The sequence below is a fragment of the Lonchura striata genome, chromosome 9, assembly GCF_050655825.1.
Source record: "Lonchura striata isolate lonStrDom1 chromosome 9, ASM5065582v1, whole genome shotgun sequence".
In the NCBI taxonomy this organism is placed as follows: Eukaryota; Metazoa; Chordata; class Aves; order Passeriformes; family Estrildidae; genus Lonchura; species Lonchura striata.
This window is the reverse complement of record NC_140711.1, coordinates 7336445-7353571: the sequence shown is the minus strand read 5'-3', so window position 1 is coordinate 7353571 and position 17127 is coordinate 7336445. Positions and strand designations below refer to the sequence as shown.

At 42.2% G+C, this 17127-nt stretch overlaps 1 protein-coding gene across 11 annotated transcripts in view; it reads left to right on the top strand.

Moving 5' to 3' along the window:
• MAP3K13 (mitogen-activated protein kinase kinase kinase 13) overlaps positions 1-17127 on the top strand; it is a 72249-nt gene that overhangs the window by 25412 nt on the left and 29710 nt on the right. For 10 of the 11 annotated variants that reach the window (XM_021537182.3, XM_085587645.1, XM_085587644.1 and 7 more), the window contains one exon: positions 817-962. The gene's annotated coding sequence lies outside the window, so the exon portion shown is untranslated. Of the gene's footprint in view, positions 1-816; positions 9351-17127 lie in introns of all 11 variants that reach the window. The other variant, XM_021537184.3, reaches the window with a different exon arrangement.

Genomic DNA, 17127 nt, shown 5'->3' with positions numbered 1-17127 from the left:
AAGTCTCTTAATTCTGTCAGGACACTGTGCTGCCCTCTTCCTCAGTGTTGTGGTGGCTTAGTTGTGTCTGAAGGATGCTGAAGGATATGAAGAAAACCATATGTGTGGGTAGAGAGAAACTCTTAAAACCAGGTTGTTTCATGTTTGCATTAAAGTTCTGTAATTTCAAGGTGTTGATTTATCGTTAATTTTATGTAGAGCTGGGCTAAGTCTTGCAGCCTGTTAAATTTGGGGGGGAGAGGGGAGTGGGGGTGGAAAAAGTTCAGTGGGCTCAGGACTGGGAGTCTCAGTAGTTGTTGTTTTTCTCCTTGCAGGGTTCTGTAGTAACAGGAATAATGATATTTTGAGTTGTATGTACGTAGGAGGACTGAAGCAAGTTATGCTTTTCCTAAAATTTGCTTAAAATTAGGAAAACAAATAGCTTGGCTTTTGAGTATAAAATTAAGTGTAAAATATCATTAATAGATTACCTTGAAGTATGTTATTTTACAGGCTAATCCAATCCTGATGTAATTTTGTAATGTGGAAAGCCCTGAGCTCTTTTACTGGAGCCAGTTGCTTAATTTAGATTAAAATTGTACCATAAAAGGATTATAGAGTGTGTGCCTGTACTAAGAAAGGATGTACTAAATATGTTGAGGTATTTTTCTACTCCCAGCTCTTTTTTGAAAGTGCATACTTAATTTTGGATGTTCTCTGCTGCCTTCAAATGTGCCACGTAACATCACGATGTGCTGAGGGGATGTGTTGGGTTGATCTTGGGAGCATTTTTTCAATACACTTCAGCAGGATTCTGAGCTTCCTTGTTATTTCTAGAGAGAAGAATTCAGTGCTGGACTGGCCTAAACACTACCCATGGTGCAGCTTCTGAGGACAGCTTGATTTCTGTGACTTGAAGAGGAGGCACATGTGCAGTGAGCCAAGAGGACATGGGCTTCCAGTGCATCTGGAACAATGATCAGGTACCAGCAGTTGTTGATATTCAAACTGTAGTAACTAGTCAGAAGCTCAAAAAGATACAAATGTGCTCACTCCTGCGGTGGTCCTTAAATTCTAAATATGCTTCCCTTTCTAAGGTAGGGATGAGCTGAGTTCACCTTCTTGTTTTATGTTGTATCCAAAGCCATTTCCCTGCTGAACCTGCAGAGACCTGATGGGCTCCCATGGAAATAACAGCAAGGGATAAGTGCCAAAGGGGTGGGTGCATAGTTGGAGGTGAAGTTAGTGTTTACATTTTTCTAGTATAACTTGGAGTCTGAAAGCATTTGAATCTATTAATTCAGATGTATTGATTTTGTGAGGGGATAGCTTTAGCATATTATTTCCATTGTTATCAGTACTTCTGCATGGTATTTCCCTGGTGATTGGCTGGAGAATGCAGATTCTCAGAGGAATCCAGGCTGTTGTAGCTGGAGTAGAGACACCAGCAGAGTTCCAAAAATGCAGAAATTGACAGTTTGTTTCCGATATTGCTGCTCCTACGAATATATCATCTCTTGATTCTATGTCATATATGAAAATTTTTAGTTTAACTACATCTATTTAATGTATTAAAAATTAAGTGGTAAAACTTGTTTGTTAGCAAACCACATATATCTGTCTGTATGAACAACTGAAAAGGAGATAATTCTATAAAAACTCTGCAAGCTTTGGGGAATTCAGTTTAGAAGAATATGTAAAAAATAGTTGCTTGTTTCTTTGTGGGTGCTGCTTGAAAAATAATTTTTTTTTGTCTATAAAATTGTCTTCAGTTAGTGGCTGTGTATCTGTGTAATGCAAGAAAAAGTAGATATTTCACTCGAGGAGACTGAAAATGGGTTTGTTCTACACATCTTCTCTACGTTTGTGTGATCTTTGTTGTACAGAGATGCTTCATGCAGAGAAAGCTACAGATACATAATTTTAGGATGTGCCTGAGCCACCTCTGAGTGGGTTTGCAGGAAGATGTGAGATGGAGCTACATTTTGGGATTTGTTTCTTAATATAAAAGCTGTCAATTTTTACCCATTCTGTGAGGAGTGGTGGGTGCTGTAGAGGGAGAGCATCCATATATTTAGATTCTGGCTGTCTCTTGTTACGAGCTATAATTAAGGTGAAGTATTTTGCTGAAGAATTGAATTCTCCCTTGATTTGAACCTGGTTCCATCTCTATGAAAGCAATTAGTTGCTTGAACCACCCTGTCCTTGCTTCATCAGTGACAATTCATCAGTTGCTTCATTGACATTGTTGCTTCTAATTTATCTGATTCTTTGTGGTTGATAGGCAAGGCACTTGATATGGGAGTGCTCTGTATGATAGTGGTGACTAGAGGAGGCTTGAGGATGCAAGGTCTGGCCCTAAGGGAAACTGTGACATTTATAGAGGACTAGAGGTTATAAAACACTCTGCAAAGCCCTGGAAGGTCCCAGGGTTAATGCTTCAGCTGATGTGCTTTTGAACATGGCTCTCAGTCAGCTTCTCTTAGCCATGACTTGAATTTACAGATGTGGTGCTGGTTTTTTCCTGGGATGGGCAAATACTGTGCAATACAAAGCTGGTGGTTTGAACTGGAGTATAAGGATGCTGGTGAAGTATGATGTGCCCCTTGGGTGAAGTCTGTTTAACTTTTGGCTGTCCCTTAAGATCAGTTCTGTGATTTAATTCAGAAAATATTTGGGGTGCTGTGCAGTGACCCCTTTGGGGTGCTTTCCCCCTCATGCTGCAGTGTCTAACATGGTGCTTGAAAACAAGGACCAAACCCCACTGCTGACAAATTCAGTGTTCTAAACTCCAATATTCTGCTATTTAAAGTGCTGTCACAACTCATGAACTGAGTAATTCCGCATCGTGATACCTCACTCAGATCAAGAGGACTCTTCTGGGGTCTGCAGTGAGCACTGGGGAGCAGAAGTCTCTTGGGAGGGAGGAAAAAAAAAAAAAAGCAATGAGCTCTGAAGCAAATTCTACTGGAAGCTTCATGAGTGACATGGGTCTGGGAAGAAGATGCTGAGCAGGTTTTGTTTGCCTTGGGAATATTTACATAGAGCTGATCCACTCTTCTTGAAGGAACTTTATCACAGTACTACAGAGAAAACTGTTGGTACTAAATATAGAGCCTTACTCTGGCAGTCTCATGACTTGAGTTCTGCTATCTTAAGGGGCTTTCAGCAGTTTTTATAGGTTTTTTGGTAGAAAATCTGAATATTACTCCTCAAAGGGGTTGTGTAATAATAGCGAGGACAGAAAGATTTAATTTGGTGAGACCTTGCACTGCAAAAGGTCAGTGGAATTTTTCAGCTTCTGCTGTTGCTGCAATGCATTCAGTTCCTTGATATCCTCACAGGAGATCCCAGAAGGTTCCAATAGTTCATCTTGATCTTTTGCATCAAAGCAATATCACTATTGCTGGACAACTTTTGTCAAATGATTTTTGTTTCCTTCCTAATTGAGGAAACAACGTAAGTTCCTTAGGCTGGTGCTTCACTGTTTACCATTTAGAAAACTTCTCACAGCCTAAACATTTTTTTCTTCTTGCACTTTGAGTCCATTGCTTTTCCTGGTCACTGCAGACATGGAGCAGGATTTCCCTCTTTCTTTGAAGAAACCATTTGTGTATTTAATAGAAATAGATCATGTTTCATTCTTAGCTTCTCATTTCACTCTGTCCAGACTGAGCCACCTCACTGAGTTACCTCCCCCATCCCTCAGAGCTAACCTGGTGGCCTATCTGCCTTTTCTTGTTGTTCTGGGGTGGATTCTCACATTCCCAGCAAGCTTTTCCCAAATGTGGTCTTTCCTAAAGGCTTCATCAAAACTGAGAGGATTGGGAATTTGTATTCCTGTCAATGGATAGAAGTTGCCTTGTTTGTGACAACTGGATATTTATAATTCGTGCTCAGTCTCTGATCCTCTCCATCCCCAATCTTTATCTACAGTGCAGCTGCTCAGCAGTTGTTTCTATATTTATGCAGGTGATTTTTTTTCTCTGAACAACACTTGACCTTGGGGAATTGGACTGCATTTTTTAATCACTTCTTCCGTTTCATTAATTCCTCCCTGCAATAGCTTTCCATTTATGCATGTATTTTTGTGGCAATAACATAAATTATGGGACTTTTCTTCCCACATGGCACTAATACTGAGGCTTCATTGTCAGCTCTCATTGCTTTTTGCAGGTTCCTCACCTGGCAGAGGAAAAGTGACAGTGGCTCAGCTGGCTTTACAAGTGCCTCTTATAACTGCTATTGATGAATACTTATTTTTAAAATTATTTTCTTCAGTATTTCTCACTGCTGGGAATCCTATTAGAGTTAATTATTGTTATGGAAGTCTTGATTTCAGCCTGTTCTCTGGGAGGAATATTTTGTGCCTGTCTCCCTGAACAAATAGATCTGGTTTTCTCTCATGGCCTCTGCTCAGCTGGCCACTATCACTGCTAATCTCGGGAGGCTGTTGTTCACTTGCTGCATTGGCTGCCCTTTCAGCAGCTATAATGTCTCTTATGTAGCACCATTTTCCACCCTGATGGAATTCCAGAGGTTCTCTTTATGTCCCAGGAGCTGGGCTGCCATCCTTCAGAAGAAGGTAGTCTGCAAATGTAGTTTTTTGAACTTTCCCAGCCTCATCAGTGCATGTTCTTAACATTACAGTGTTATGTCTCCTCCTAAAACTACAGACTGGAACTGCAAAGCAGGGCTCACCTGGAAAGAGGAGGGGAAGCCACTCAGAAACTCCTTACAAAAGGAATCCTTACTAACCCCATGCCTAAACAAATAGTGCTTTTTGGCTTGTCCTTGTCTTTTACTGCCTTTAGTGTCTTTATTTTACTTTACTCTTAGATTTTGGAGTATTGCTGAAGGCAATACAAGGTTAAAGGAAGTCCTTGTAATTGTTATGTGCTCCTACCCACCATGAGCACACTCAAAAACACACCAGGCAACAGCCTGGAAGGTGGCTTTGTGTAGGTAACCTCACTCTTGGGTAGCAGCAGTTGTAGTACTTGGATCTGGGGACTGTGCAGACTGTATAAATGTCTCTGAATTTTCTTGAGTAGCTTTTAGGGATACACTTATGAGGAGGGGAGCTTTCCCTTGGGGTATTGCAGATCTGTGAGTCTGTCTCTGTTTCCAGCTCTCTGCTTTTGTGTTTGAGCAGACCCAGAGATCTCTTGGTGGCTCACTATTCAGAAAGCAGAGGCAGATCTCAAGTTTCTGATCTGAGAGGCTCTGAGCCATGTTCTGGGCACAGCTCTTTTGCCTGTGGAGGAGCAATTGGCCACTAAAACATATCCCCAGCTTTGTTTTACCACTTAATTTGTGTGAGACTCCTCCCCCAGGTATGGGCTCTGAGCTGTGGTGACTCAGGAACGGGGTGTGAAGTCACCAGGCCACTGTCCTGTTAGAAACAGACTCCCTTTCCAAACAGGGCTCCTGACTGGAATTGCTGCTCACCTTTCTCTGGACTTTGCACGTGTCCCATTTTGGAGTTTTTTCTCTTTTCCTCTGGTCACGCTTCTTCTCAGGTCTCAAAGCTGGTCTTGTCAAATTACAGTTTTGTTCACCTGCCTCTGCAGGGAGGACTTATCCAAGTCCTAGGTCTGGGCACATTCTGGATAAAATCCTATATGATAAATATATAAATTTCATTTCTGGTCTCAGTAAAGTGCCATTGATAAAATTGATTTTAAAATTGTGTTGCATTTTTTTTATTGAGTGTGTAAGAGAGATAAAAAATCACAAAAAAAAAAAGGAAAAAAAAATAAATTGGCCTATACTACTATTACATGTTCAATTTTTAATTTTTTTTCACAATATTCCAGTCTCATGTAACTGATATTTCTGGAATATGTGGGACATCAGATAGGTTCTAGCCATACATTTCTGTAATTAGCAAGTTTGGAAGGATGTGAAATTGAAGAGAAAGGTGAATTGCACCAGGTTAGGTCTGGACTTAATGACAGCACGAATAAGAATCTGATCCTGTGATTCTGATTCCTTCCTGGACATTCACAGGAGGGATGTGTGTCTAGGGCTGGGAAGAGTGGATTCAAGGTTTCACAGGTGTTTAGAACTTGACAATGAAATGCCACCTTACCTATGCAAATATTTACCCAAACGTTTGCCTGGTAGAGAATCATTTGCTGTCTTGTTTCACTTATTTATTCATCCAGGTAGGAAGTTTTCACAGAGCAGTCCCTCTTGTACCTCCAAGTGTGCGCTGAGTAGGTTTATTAACAGCCTTAGTGCTGCATAATTACGAAATTAACCTTTGAGTCACTCCTATCTCTTTTCTAATTTTCTACTGTTGTCAGTGGAATATGCCACGGGAAGCATTAAAGGGTTTGTTTTGGGTTTGTGCTTCCCTGTGTGGCTGTTTTGGGCCACTGGCAGAGGCAGGATCCTGGGATAACTCAGCCATTGGTCCAGGGCAACAGAACCATCCTTCCTTGTCAAAGGTTGGCTTAGGATTTCTTCCCAAGTTGCCAGGATTTCTTCCCAAGTTGCCAAGGCCTACAAATAACAACGTATGCTATTTTTGAATATTGGCATAATATTGATATTCTCAGTCTTCTGCAATTTTAGTTGTTCACCAGTTTATTAAAATGGAAGGTCACAGGATTGGAGAACTTGTTAAATGATTATTTTAGGACTGGGCTCAAATCAATAGGGTGTGCCAACTGTAAATGTTATGCCTAGCAGATGCTGTATAACATTCCTATTAGTTATTAATTAGCTTGGAAATACTTAATTATCTAGTATTTTCCAAATATGGTGAACTAGTTAGTTTTAAAAAATACTTTTAGCTTTCTTTTTGCACCCATTGCCATCAGTTAGGCCAGTTATTTCTCCTACTGCTCTAGTTACTTGGTTGTCCATAATTCCTTTCAGAAATCCTGCTGCTCTTCAGCTTTTCACTAGCACTCTTGTGGTCCCCTAAGAACTTTAGATTGTTAGTATCTTATACCCTTGTTGTATGTAGTACATTTTTTCCTCTGTTTTCACATTAATACTGAGCGAAATTATATTTGGCATCTGATACTTGAGTTCCCTGCTTTTACCAGTAGTTTTGTCTGAGTGAGCAGGAGGAGAATAATTTATCTTTCTTAATATTGATCGCCTTAGTTACTGATAAAAGGAGCTGTGTAATGTGTATTATGAAAATACTTATCTGGTGGGAACACAACATAATTGTGTAGCAGCCATCAATTTTAGGACAATGTGGGTTGGTTTTTTGTTTCACAGTGATTTAAGATGTTACTTTGTATTAAATTCAGGACCTTTGTGTTTAAAAATTTTAACCTGAGGCATTGAGGCATAGATGAAATCAAGTGTTGGGATACTGAACCAAAATACCATGGACAAAAAATCTGAAATTCTATGCACAAGCTCTTTTCTTCACCTAGAGTCCTCCTGGGATTTTGTTCCCACTTTTTTTCTCTGATGGGTATATTTTTTTTATAAATGTCACTGCAATTAACCCTTAGAAACCTCTGAAAATTATTTTAATCTTATTTTTATTCTGACTTATTCTGTAGCAATATTTTTCCTTTTCTTCTGTTTCTTGCAAGTGCTACTGTACTCCCCTTTCTAGTTCCTGAATTGATCCCTTTAGGGTAAGACAGTAAATTAACATCTTTGTCCGTTTTGAAAATGCCAGGGAAATCTGGAAGCTGTCTCCATCTCTTGGTGGTGTAAAGCCGAGTGCTGGGCTCTGGAGGGCAAGGCAGGGAGTCAAAGCAGGTGCAACTGGGATTTGAAATGGCACAAAGTGATCCCTTTGGAGAAGAGATATCTCTCTCTGTCCCTCCACTCCTGCATCCCCTTGGGTACAGTGCTCAGGCTGCAGCAGTGGTGTTGTCTGGGCAGAAATCTTTGCTTTGGTGACTTTTAGCTCTTAAAGAAGAGATATTTCTAAAGCAAAATTAAATTTGTGGTTTATTTGATCTTGAAAGTAGGTAATAAGAAATTTGCATTCCTTTTTATTTTCCCTAGCCAGATTTATAAGTCTCAATTCAGAAACCACAGTCCAAAATCCATGCCCTCCTCCTCCCTCTGCAGAAGCTTGTATCAGTGGTGCTGCTCACATGAGATCAAGTGGGCACAAAATCCTTGTTTTTTCAGCCCTGATCTGTTTTGTTGTTACATCCAGTCCTGGTTTATTTTGGGATGTTACCTGCCTTCCATAAGGAAAGGTAGGATTGTCTCAGACATTCTTTTCAGATGTGCCCCGCCAGAGTAAGTTTTGGGACACCCTGTTTTGACATAATTGCTTCCTACTGGCTAGGAAAAGGTGTGGTGAAAATATGGAAATTCTGTCTCTTAATAATTTTGAAGCTGCAAATTGTTCAAAAGGAGTTTGAGGCCAAATTGATGAATTCTGGTCAACCCTGAGATGGTGTAATTGCAGAGCTTGCAGCTCAGGTTATCCTTCAAACTTTGACCTTCATTTCTGGTCATGCTCATCCCTCCATTCCTTCCCTGATGTTTCAAAGATTAAAAAAAAGGCAGAAGATAAAAAGAAGGCAGAATTTGTGCTCCTTCCCTGTCCATATCCAGGTGAAGCACAGCTGCTCTTGCAGGTGGTCACCAGGAAGATTTGGGTGTCTTTGCCTCTGGTCTGCACAGGGAAGTGTATTCCATTGGTTTGGGATTGGCACTGGAGTGGGAATGGGAATGGGTGATGTGCCCAGCATAGCCCCGAGTGTGAAACTCTGCCTGCTCTGATCTTTGTTCCCGGACCTTACTGGGGCTGTGAGCTTGTCCGCCCGCTGCCGGGAATGCTTGACTGGGGCTGAACGTGGGATTTTGTTAATACTCCTATTTTTATTTTACTGGTGCTTTTTTATCGCTGATCAAACCCAAGCCTCCTATTGTTCTCCCCGCTTCTTCCTCCCGGTACACGTTCATATTTAGTTATTTTAATCATAATACGCAGCGTTTGTAATCCCGCAAGAAGCCGGGGCGGCGGTGAGCTCCTTTGCCGATGGCCGAGCGCGCTCGGTTCCCGTGGCAGATGGTTGCTATTCGATCCGCCGCGCTCCCGGGAGCGGCGGTGCCCGGCCCGGCGCCGTTGCTCGGGGGGCTCGGGGTGCCGGGGCGGGCGGGGACTGGCGGCCGCGCTGCCGGTGCGCAGCCCCGCCGGGCTCCATCCATCCAGCCCGCTTTCCATCCATTCATGAATCCGTGACGTCAGCACGCTCGGTGCTTCTTTGCAGCAGGCTGCAGGATTGTGTGGGTGGAATTTCCTTTTATTTTGCAACACTTCCTTTTTTTCTCTTTTTTTTTATTCCCCCCCCTTTTTTTTTTTTTTTTTTGCCTTCCATCTTTTTAAAACAAGAAAATGGAGCGTCACATAGGAAATCTTCATCCTTGTGAGTATTTGGGAGGAAGTGTGTTTCTGTGAGGGGTGTGTGTTTGTGTGTGTGGTGTTTCATGGTCAGCATTCCCCTCTCGCCATTTATTTCGGAAGGACAGATGGATGTTGCATTTGTGATGGGAAAGGGCTGAAAAAATGATGCTGAGAAAGGGAAAAGGAAACATGAGACCTTAATTTATCCATCACTGCATATGAATCTGAGAGCTGGCCTGGCCTTTGCCGGTCGGTGTGCTGGACATTTTTCACTTGCAATTTTGCACGTTATCTTCTTGTGCCCCCCTTTTAAAGGGGAAGGGAATGGCAATGGAGAATGGATATAAATGGAATATACAGGCAATTACTTAAGAATTATTAGACAGTGTAAAGAGGCAGAATTGTAATTTTTGCTTTTTGGGGAATTGTAAATTTTTTTTTCCTTGTGGGCTAATCACACAATTTCTCTTGCCTGTTACTGTGTTAAATAATTTTATTTCTGAGATGAAGGAGGTGTGTTTTTCTTTCAATTGGCCGGGTAGGAATTTGCTCCTGTATTATTGAAAATAGCAGTTTGAGCTGTCTCTGATGTGCTGAACACAATTCTCACCCCTCATTTTCCTAATAAACGAGGGAACTGGGAGTACCTTTGCAGTTAACGATACTGTTCACTGGGGCAAGATTTGTCATATTCCTGCTCACCTGAATGGGCATGATGTCATGTTTTCTCCCAATGAAAAGAAGTGCTCCTCTTTATTTTTGTTTTGGGGGGTGGTTTAGGTGCTGCAGTAGCTTAATCATATCAAACCACATGTCTCCCTTAAGTAAATGAAAAATGGGATATTTTAAATAGATCTGGAGATAGATGACATCAGGCCCATGTGTTTGGATATACTGATTTTAGCAGTAGGCAATCTGTTCAGTAGAAGAAGATGAAGGAACGTATTTGGATCAATAATTTTGAGGGAGAAAATATGAAAATGTTTGAAAGGAGAGAGATGCAGTCAGTCTGGCTGGGATATGTGGGCAATTTCCACAGTACCTGCTGTGTGGGTAGCCACAGACACCTTGGGATACCCTAGAATGAGGAGGGTAGAGTTGTCATGGGTTTAAAAGTTTTTGTCACTGTCCTTTTTGTTGTGCTCCTGAATGAATGTATACGGGTTTTGTTTCTAGAGAGAGGCAGCCCTTTGAACCCTCTGTCTGTGACAGTTTCCACTGAGAAACACAAATAAATCCAGATTTTTAGGTAGTGGGGGTTTGTTTGTTTGTTTTGCTGTAACACCAGTTTTGTTTCCTGTCTTTGGGAGCTCCAGTCTGAGTCTTTGATCTGGAACAGTCCTGTCATTCAGATTTGTCTTTGTCCCCTGCTGCCCGATAGTTAAATTTATAGCTGGCATTCATTTTGACCCTTGTGCCTGGAATTAACAAGTAACTTCTAGCACAGAATAAATGGTAGGGACTCCCACTGTTCCCCAGCTATAGGTACCCTTGGATTAATAATGTTTGGAAGATTTTTGGTTGCATTTTTAACCTCCCTTTTTCATCTCCTATTGTAAAGACTAGGTAAGTTGCTTATCTCCAGTGGATCAGAAAATTGAGTAATGGTTTATTTGCAAATCTATCCCTAGGTAAGACCTTTCACAATTAGGAGTTATTTAAACATGGGTCTGCTCTAAACAGTGGCAGGATAAGAAAAGTTTTAAGTATTTCTTGTTGTCTCAGGACTTCTTTTATAGCAAATGTGAGATGGTGGCTGATTAGGCTTGAGTTGTTCCTGCCTGGTACCTGTTCCAGGCTGTCTGTAATTGAGATGTGGGGAATGGATCTTTGAGAGTAGGGCTTCTCAAAATGACAGTTATAAAATAAAACTTTTTTTAAAATACAAAAATAAAAGAAATCTGGCATGGCTTGTGTGAACAGATTTTAAATCATTGCTGGCTGCCCTTCAGCTCTGGTGCTTGGTGTGAGGGCAGGCAGGGAAAGGTGCATTGAGCCTTTTAGCCAAGCTCTGACCTGAGATTTCAGTGGAGAAGCAGCAGCAGGTTCACTGCTTGTACAAGTTCCAGTGAGTTCTCAACCTTAACTGAATCCAAATGAGTCAACTGAGGCAAATGTTACCTCCAAAGCTCTCAGGAGTTTGGCGTTTCACCAAGCTCTGTACAGCTTATGGGACTTTGTTTTTTATCCCTCCTTGGCAAAAACACATCCCGTGCAGAGGCTTTTGTAGGCTCATGTTTTGTGTCATTGCAGCAAATCAGTCTCATCTCCTGGGTAGTGGGGGTTAAATATTTCACCCAAAACACAGACTACTTAGGACTAAATACCAAGTTGGCAGCTGTGGCTGGGCTGGGAGCAGCAGCTCTGTGTGTAGTTACTCCCACCCCTGTAAATACTCAGTGTGTGCTTTGACCTTTGTGCTCTCTCCCTGCTACAGCTTCAACTGAGAAGTTGGTGGTTGGAGGGTGTTCAAAGGCTTTGGCAACAGTTGGGTGTAGGCCAGGAGGAAGAGCAGATTTGTGTGTGATTTATAACCCTCTGGTGAAGTAGTAATTGTTGGTGCAGTTCCCTCTGGAACTGTTGTCACATAGCACTGAGGTGCTGTGAGGGAAGGAAGGAGAAAATCCTGGCAGGGATGAGAGGATGGATCTTTCCAGCATGATGGACTGGAGGAATGGAGGTCTCTCTGCAGACATTCTATTCATTCCAGGAATGCTTGTCCTGTCCCCCATCTCTGTTACCTTCTGGAGGACACCAAAATCAGTAATGTGGCTGTACAGGTGTGACTCTCCTGCTAAAACATGGCAAGTCCAACCTCACCATCCTTCTGGGCCTGAGGAGATCCTCAGGTGTTGAGCCATCAGCTGCAGCCCAAGAGTGGTCCAGTTAGGGTGTGCTGAGTGCTGGCCTCTGCAGGGTTGGGTGGCATGAGCTGTGCCAAGCTGTGGAGACCCTGGGGGCATCCCTTGGGTTGGGGAAACACAAGAAGCTTCCCTCAAAAAGCTGTTAACACCCAGTGGTTCCTTCCCCTGTTTCTATGACTGTTCAGAGACCCTGGGCACACAGACATGGAGGGTCCAACTTTGTCTCTCCCGAGGGGCCGGGTGTGACCCTGCTCTTGGGGCAGTACAAAGATAAGGGCCAGTCAGGGAATAGGGTCAGGCTGCAACACCAGGCCTCAGGAGCTCCCCTGGGCTACACCCCCAGGTCTGTGTTGTCTGTGTGTTACCAGCACGTAAAGCTGTAGTGGAGCAGCTCACACCTCTAACCCTGCGCTGTCACTAATACAGGCTTACGAGAGGCTCCTGAGCGGGCATTGTGCTGCTTCTGTTGAGGAATAATCCTCTTTGCTCGTGTATGGTGCTTGCTAAATACAACTTAGAACTACTGTCATTTCCCATCCCAGACCTGCCAGCTGGATTTCGAGTGTCCTTCCCCTTCCCAGCAGGTACACCCAGGCATGGACCTGGTGTGGGGTGATGGAGGCCAGAGCACTGCACCTACCCCAGGAATTGTTTCACTTCCATGGAGAGCTGCTGAATTACTTAATACTGGGTGTGAAGCACATAAGCTCTTAGTGCTGTGAAGTTTGTGCGAGTAGCATTTACATGTTGAATGTGCTTTGCAAATGTTGAATAATTCATATCTACTATAAAAATAAAAACAAGCGTGGGAGTGAGCAAGTTTACCTGAGACCAGTCTGACACCTCACGTGAATTAAAGTGAGACTTTGATTCATTCACTGGATTCCTGAAAGCAGCACTGTGATATTGATCTTCATCCTCAAAGATCTTTCAGACATTAATTAGTTTTAACGCTACTCTTTGGAGGAAAATAGGGTGTTTTAATTCTGTAGTGGGGGGAAATTCCAAGATAGTGTTTGTTGGTAGGACTGGAACATTTAGTGCCTTCATATGGAAATGTGGGGCTGTAAGGCCTCTGTGAACTAAACTGGAAATTTTACTGGTGTTGGTTGCTGTAAAATATTTCAGTTTGAATCCTTAAATCTGTTGTTGTATAGTAATAGTAATATAATAACATATAGTAATTATATAGTAATATGACATATGGATCAATAATAACATGGGGATTGTCAATGAGGTAAAATTACAGAACTGGGAAGGATGAAGAGAAAAGAACAGAGCCTAAAGCCTGTGACTGGGTTTGAAAAGTTGTTTCCTGCAATGGAGACAGCTGGAAAGGTAAAAGAGAAGAGTGTAACTTAAGGTAATTTCTACATTTTAGTCTGAGACAGATTTCAGTAGTAATTCTGTAGTATAAAAGGCTGATCAGCATTTAGTCTGTCTTTATCCCAGCTGAAAGCTTTCCAGTGTATTGATGGGCCTGTGGTGGAGGGTGTCAGTGGTGAGATGGTTTGTAGAGCTGCTGGTGTTCCCTGTGTGCACACAGCTCACGACACGCAGCAGCCACAGGGAGGAAGAAAGAGCAAATGGGTGACTTAGTTACACTGATTTTTTTGTGAGCTAACTGCATGGTTGGTTTGTTCCCCTGCTCCCCAGAGGCACGTGGCTGTGGGTTCCCCTTTCTCCCCAAGCACCTGGGCTCGGAGCAGGGCTGCTCTCCAGCAGGAACGTGCAGTCCCTGGGCCCTGCAGCCAATACGAGGGTCATTATGCAATGCCACTTATTTCCTATGGCATCAGATTATGCAATTTCTGAGCAGAAGAATGCAAAGCCCTGGAAGAACATAGGAGCATTTTAGCAGATCCAAAAATACCTTCTGCAGGGTAGAGGCAGCATTTCTGTGTGTAGTGCTGAAAATACGCCGTTACGTAAGGTGCTTATTTCCCAGCCGGCGCTTGGCAGGGCTGCCAGGTGGAGCAGGACGTGCTCTCCCTGCCGCTGGAGAGGTCTCCCTGCACTCACAGGAGGCTGCATGGGCTCTTTGTGTCTCTTCTTCACCAAGATGAATTTTTATTGCTTTTTTTTTTTTTTAATTCCTTTTGAAAAAATAAAAGAAGTGGATGCTTGATTTCTCTTTCCAAATCAAGCACTGCTTCACCACCCCCCACATATTTGTGACCTTATGCTGAAGGAGGTTCTAGTGAAACATTTGTCGCATGGTGCTGGAGGTAGAAATTAATTCCTATGCTGAGAGCCAGGGCAGATGCACACATTGCATGTGGGGATAAGAGTCACCAGTTCTTTTAAGGTGAAGTCTGCCTTGGAAATCTATTAAAAATCTTTGTAGGAGACAGGAGCATAGTAGGAAGGGAGATCTGGTTGATACAATCTGTTGGGATTTTGGCAGGAATATTTACCAGAGGCTCTTAAAGAGGCTAAACAGTTATTAAATAGCTGAGGCACCAGGCTGGCAGACAGATTACTGGTTAAATGATATGGAATAAGAGTAGAGATAAAAGGGTAGTAATGTTGAAACATTTTTCTCTGCTTTGGAGATGGCACTACTCATACTCTTCCCACCTTTTCTTCCCTTATCCAGATATTTTAGGAATATTCTGTTTAAGCTGTGAGACTTCACAAGGAAGGTGTTGAGGGTAATGACTATGGAGGCCACCTGCAGGGAGTTCTGGAAGGCTCCACTGAACTTGGGTGATAAAATACCTTTTCAATTTAGTGTTGATTAAACACAGCTCAGTCTTGACATCCAGTCAGAATTAGGCTCTGATATAGCTTTTTGTGCACAATAATGAGATCTTAGGTTGTAAGAGACCCATGGAAGTTAGCTCAAGAGCCAAAATGATCATTGTGCCTTTGTACATTTCTGTGGCATTTTGTCTTTTTTGGGAATCCTGGCTGTGGTCTGACTTCCTCAACTACCCAGAGAAGCTACCCCATCCCTGGAAATGTTCAAGGCCAGGTTGGGTGGGACTTGGAACAACCTAGGTTAGGGGAAGGTGTCCCTGCCCATGAATTTTAAGGTTTTAATAGCTTTTTTCAACCCAAACTATTCTGTGATTCTGTGTTCTGTAACTCTAAGGTGATACAGGAGAAATGGAAAAGAGGTGATCAAAGACTCAGAGCAAGTTTCATATGGAGAGTGAGAAGGTCAAGTGAGAGTTGTTAGACTTGAGAAAAAATGTGAAGGATGGGATAATTTTTTAAATCACAGCTGGAATTAAAGAGATAATATGTTCAGGTGCCACTGAAGCAGTGAACAACTGGCTGTTCCAAGAAAGAAAGGAATTAAAGGCATGCAAAGTGAAGAGCAGCTGGTTTTAAGCTACAAAACTCCCTGCCACAGCCCAGTGTTGGCTGAAATGTTCTGGTTAAAAAGTTCCCTGACAGGCCCAGTCCTCTGTGTGCTGAGGCACAGACACTGTGAGCTGTGAGCAGGGCAGCTGGTGGCACTGCTGGGGGAGCTCTGCCTGCCTGCACACCCTTCCCTTGGCTTTGCAGCAGCAAAGGGGGCTGGATGAACATCCTGAGCTTCTGTGGCTTCATCCCATTGCTGCAGCCTAGGTGCCACTTCTTTCTCCTCAGCCAGGCTTGCCTGGGATGTGCAAGGTGCCAAGCAAACCTGCAGCTGGCTCTGCACAGCACCAGAATTCAGCCATTATGGCTGTTTCTTGGCTGGTGCATGGTGCTATTTTTGTCATTGTCAAAAAGGGTTCAGGCTACAGAGCTAGACGGGGTTCTCTTTCTCACTGGTACAACCACAGACAAAAGGATATCACAACTAAAATCACTTTTCCAAAAATGATGTGTCCCTGTTTTCGGATAGATGGAATATATTGAAGAAAAGCTAAATGAAATCATCAGGAAGTCAGGCTTTTGTTGTGATAACACAGACTGCACACAACATAGTTACATGTCTGTGGTCCCATGTGCTTAATGCTCATGGCTATGTTAATAGTCTATTAATGTTTTTAAATTATGATGATTATGATAGTTGTGAGCCCTAAACAGTTGCTACCATATCACTTAGGTGAAAATTCAGCCGCATCACTCAGCTGCAGAAGAAAGTTATCTTAGGTTGAGGTGGCATCCAAATATTTATTTATATATTTTATTTATGGAAGTAAAAGTATGTGTTCAAGTCAGGATTCTGCAGGAGGTACAAAAGTGCTGTAGTGTTTATCTGACAACCTGAAGGAGCAGTGTAAAGCACAGTGTGACAAGACTTCACTTTCCTGGGTAAATATGCTGTTTGTTGTAGAGAAATGTTTATATGTAGAAATATAAACAGAGCTATTGCAGTGACAAAACATCTCAGCTGGGTCAGATGAAGAACTTTCACTTGTTTTATCAGCAATTGATGTTTTGGCTATGTAATTGTACTATTTAAAGATAAGGCTGGGTTGTGGCTGGGCATTCATGTGGGCATGAGATGGGAAGAAATGTTCTTCCTTGAAGGAGCAGTGTGTCTTGAGAAGGAGATTGATAGCTTAAAAACACCCAAGCTTTTGCCTTGGGCTAGTCAATAGTTACCTTAAAGGTTTGCCTATAGCCTGGGCTGGGTTATACCAAATTAATGTGGGCAATCTTCATAGTGTAATTTCTTTTTTTTACAGCCTAACAAAACAGATTATGTAACTTATGAAAATGTAATGTAATTAATTAATGTAATACTGTAACTCAAAAAAAAAAAAAAAAATCAACCCTCCTGAAAACAGAATTTGCCTTTTGGTGATGTGTAACTCATTCTCTATTAATAAATCTACTTTTACTTTTTGTTTTCAAAGCAACCATGCAAAACATAATGTAAAAAGTGTGGCAGGAGTATCTCATCCACTCATGTAATATGTTCTTCATCAGGAAACCAGGAAAAGAAAGTCTGTTGAAATCCTGTATAGTAAAACCACACGGTTCAAACCC